At 44.5% G+C, this 4556-nt stretch overlaps 1 protein-coding gene and 1 non-coding gene across 2 annotated transcripts in view; both read left to right on the top strand.

Annotated features, from left to right (window-relative positions):
- Window positions 1-4556, top strand: part of MYLK4 (myosin light chain kinase family member 4) — a 101922-nt gene that overhangs the window by 58358 nt on the left and 39008 nt on the right. The gene's annotated exons all lie outside the window — the stretch shown is intronic.
- On the top strand, window positions 1828-1984 carry LOC114004590 (U1 spliceosomal RNA). The gene has a single exon (XR_003546708.1). It is a non-coding gene; the product is annotated as a U1 spliceosomal RNA (small nuclear RNA).

Here is a 4556-nt window from a genome sequence, read left to right as displayed (position 1 = left end):
CGTGAACCGCGGTCGACTACGTGGGAGTCCAGCGACATAGCCATTACGCTAACTGCTGGTTCCCAGAGGTAGCTTTTTTATTTATGTTTATTTTTTATTTTTTTTGCTTATCTTTTTAAAATTTACATTTAATCACATGTATCTTTACAGTGTACAACATTTCTTTTTCCAGCACAAATACCGTGCTTATCAGTCAAGACAAAGATATTACTATATACATTATCATCAGCAAATAACTTCTCATTTTTTTGGTCAGTTAAACATACTTTTACTTTTTCCTTCCCCTTTCCTCTTCCTCCCTTCTATACTAAACTTTTTTTTCACATTTTATCGATTTACAAAAGATCTTAATTAAACTAAAAATATGGACGAAGAAGTAATTATTTATTTATTTATTTGTTTGTTTCTTTTGCTAAAGGGCATGTGCGCTCGCCAGAAAGACAGAGAGAGACAGAGAGACAAAAAGCAAGAAGTCACCCCCCGGGAGGATGGCCATGCCGCAATCCCTTCTCCTCCATTCTCTTCTCTGGATCTTAGGCATGCATGCACCTGGCATGAGTTTAAGCCACCGGGTCCGGGACTCGAACTGCAGTTGACTACATGGGAGTTCAGGGACATAGCCATTACACTAACTGCTGGTCCCAAGAAGTAGCTTTGTAAAAGCCAGTCTGCTTAGCAGTGACTTGCAGTTTTTCCTGTGCAGGAAAAGATACAGAAAGGTAAACCATTAAGAGGTTAAATATTTTGCGTGGTGAGTTTATGCTCGGATCTCTGAACGTCCTAATAACCCACGGGACCACACATCATTTCACCCTAAGACACACCGAGTCCCTCACAAGCGTCTGTCCATGCATGTGCTGCTAGGAACCAGTCTGCTCAGAGACGTTGGACTGAAGTTATGCCCAGAGCAGGAGACAGGAGATGGAGTGATAAAAATGAACCTAAAATAAAAATTAAAAAGCATACCGAGAACACCATGTGAAACGAATGCTCTTAAAACTGTCTGCGGCGGGAAGGAATCAAAGCATTTTATTGGGTGGTGAAAAAACACTGTAAACTCCATGTGAAAACATTCCAAGATTTGGTCTTGTGTAGTATAAAAGAGGAATTTTACTAAGTCACCCTCATTTTAATCAAACGAACATAGGGGCTGAATTTGGTTATTCACACACACACACACACACACACACACACACACACACGTGCGCGCGCTCCCACTCACAATATCTGAGTAGCCTCCCTGCACAGTTTCTGAAGTGCTCAGGTGCTATTCTGGTGATAGAATCCCAAGAAAACAAAACCATGCCACCATTTCTGGTTTTCAGATACACTTTGGTGTCAAATACTATAAATAATTCCCCACCTCAGCCTAGATCCTTTTCTCCTTTTTTCTGCTTGCTTCCATTTGTTGGAGAGTTGAATTCACTTTTGATTATTAAATTTTGAGCACTAAGCAAGGCAGAAGAATTACAGTAGAGGCCCAGAGGCCTGGCCTTTTCATGTGCTGCCCTCCTGGGTGTCCTATAGCTCAGTTTTGGAGGGGAGATTTTGTGGGTTCCTCTCCACACACGTATCCCTGGGTGGGAGGTGAAGGGGAGGCAGTGGTTTGCTGGATAATCCATGCTGGGTAGGATCAGAGACCTTGCTGCTAGGTGGGAAGGACAGGGGTTCCAGTGTTACTACCTGCCGTTCCAAACTCTCCTGGAGGGAGCCCGGCTGGTAGAGAGACTCCGGAGAAAGTCCAGAGTGGCTGGAGCAGACAGGAGTCCAGGCTCCCCACCCTTGCAGTACCTCACACTGGCTGAGATGAAAAAAGATACCAGTGTTAGACTTACCTGGCAGGAGCAATACCGTGATCACAAACGTGGTTTTCCCAGGGCAAGGCTTATCCATTGCACTCCAGATGTGCTGTGATTGCCCCAGATGTGGGAAACTTGACTGCATAATTTGTGGTAGTGAGGGACTGTGTTCACACTTTCCCCTGTTAAAAAAAAAAGAAAGAAAATAGAAGAAAAATTTAAAAAAGATACCAGTGTTGGGGCCAGCAGATGATGTGGTGGTTAAAGTGCTGCATCCCCACATGGCCAACCGCAGTTCGAGACTCAAAGCTGGTGGCTTGAAAATCACACCGGGCACTTAAGCATGCATGCTCCCAAATCCCAGGAGGACAGTGGAGGAGAGGGGCTTCCTGTGTGGCCATTCCCCCCTCCAGGATGGGTAGGGGTTGATTTTGCATTTTCTCTCTCTCTCTCTGGTGAGTGCATGTACCCTATGGCAAAAATCTAAAAAAAAAAAAAAAAATTAAAACAAAAGAAGAAGGAGGAGGAGGAGGAGGAGGAGGATAACAGAGTCCACATCTCACTCAAGACCAATTTTATCAGAATCTTTGGACAGAGGTGTGGGAGTGTGAAGTGCCTCAGTCAAAAAAAAAAAAAAAAAAAAAAAAAATAAAAACAAAAGAAGAAGGAGGAGGAGGAGGAGGAGGAGGATAACAGAGTCCACATCTCACTCAAGACCAATTTTATCAGAATCTTTGGACAGAGGTGTGGGAGATCTAAGCATTGGTGGTTTCAAATACTCCCCAGGTGGTTGAGAATCACCTGGTAGAGCAAAGGAGAGTTTGGGCAAGACAGGGCAGGTGGGGAAGGTGGTGCCACAGGCAGGGTGAGCAAGCCAAGTGAAGTCACGCTGGCCGTGGGGGTGGGAAAAAGAGCTGCCTCGGGTCACAGGGCTCAGCGTTTTCTGTTTGAAGAGGAGAAGGCAGAGGAGGTGGGAAGGAGATAAAAAATATGAATCAGTTAGAAGATGTCTTAGGTCAGTTTACCCATCAATGTAAGGTGGGGGGGAAGTAAAATCTATATTATCCAAGTGGCCCAATGGAATTAAATGTTTAGGTGAAGGTTTCTAATTTGCACATTTTAACTAGTTGTTTTAAAATCGACCGAGGTACCAGCAGGTAGTGTGGTGGTTAAGGTGCCAAATTCCACACGGCCAACTATGCAGTTCGAGTCCTGGACATGGCAACTTGAAAATCATGATGAGTGTGTGTGTGTGTGTGTCCATGTCCAAAATGCCAAGAGGAGAATGGAGGAGAAGGGATTGCAGTGTGGCCACCCCCTCTGGGGATTTGGGGGTGATGTCTAACTATCTTTCTCTCTCTCTCCCGCTCTCTGTCTCTCTCTCTCTCTTGCTCTGTCTGGTGAGTGCACATGCCCTGTAACAAAACGACTTTTTAAAACATAAAATATTGCAGGGCAGGTATGAGGGCTTGGCCATGCAGTCTACATCTCTGTCCACTCCTGTCACTGTTAATCAATTCTTCTTGACAAACCTCCTCAGGACTGAACTTACCACCCACAGGGTCTTTGCCATAACATGGGTCATAGAAGCAGGATAAGAAAACTAGGACATGTGTGTATTTAAATGAAAAAGTTAATTGTCCATAAAAAATAATTTAGTAACTGTAACCCATACTGTGATCTGCCCTGCCTTTTCTTGCTGGGGGAGGCTATTACATGTCATAGCACACTTTTTTTTTTCCTGATACTGATCAATACATATTAGAATAAAGAAAAGGCAAAATTATCCATGCATCTTCACTTGACAGGTGGTCCAATAAAATCTTCTTGAATCGGCACCTTTAATTTCAGACCCTTCCTTTTTTCTTTCTTTTTTTTTTTTAAGTTTATTTGTTCACTTGTTCCATAAGAGGAAGAGAGAGAGAAGCTCCCTGCAGCTCTCATGCTGTGTTCAACTTGTACTTGCAGCCTGCTCACGTCCTAGGCACTCACGTGCATGGCCGCATGAACGGGGAGACCTCAGCGTGAAAACCAGGGGCCCTCCTATATGGATCTATTGTGCTACCCCTAAGCCACCATCTGGTCTCTAACATTACATATAAAGAATTCATAAAGGCCCCAGGACGTGAACCTGGGGACTTCTCATATGGCTTCAGCATCTGTCACGGGGCGTTCTATCACCGTGCCACCACAGCTGGGCCATCAGGCCCTTTGTTGACATTTATCCCTGAGGAGTCCCATGGACGTGGCTTCTGCATGGAGCACCGTCCGCATCATTATGGATGCCTCAACAGGACTTCGCTTTCCCCACAGATGACTGATCCTATGATGTCACCAGTGTCCATGGAGAATGCACTTACCGAAACCCGAGGTCAAGACAAGCACTGCCTCCCTGAGTCAGTCGGCTCCCGTCCTGCCTCACACCCCGCCAGTCCCCACAGATGGAGGGAGAGATGTGTTCTGTGAGGGCTCCCTTATTAGCCAGCGGCTTCAGAGTATTTTCTCGCATCACGCACAGGGCATTTGAGGGTGTGCTAAGGATGAGGAGAAGTCGATTTATTTTATAAACGATCCCTAAAATATCTTCTATGCTCAAGTAAGAAGATGTAGTTTTAATATTCCTTCTGAGAAGTCTTCTCTTTGCATTCTTTTTTATAAAAGATAACTACTTTATTTAACTTTATTCATTTTAAAAATTTTACCAGAGAGGGACAAAGTTTGTGTGTGTGTGTGTGTGTGTGTGTGTGTGTGTGTGTG

Source organism: Tupaia chinensis, unplaced genomic scaffold (genome assembly GCF_000334495.1).
Source record: "Tupaia chinensis unplaced genomic scaffold, TupChi_1.0 Scaffold138812_1, whole genome shotgun sequence".
NCBI lineage: Eukaryota > Metazoa > Chordata > Mammalia > Scandentia > Tupaiidae > Tupaia > Tupaia belangeri.
Note: the sequence above shows the minus strand (reverse complement) of the source record. Positions and strands in the feature narration are given on the sequence as shown.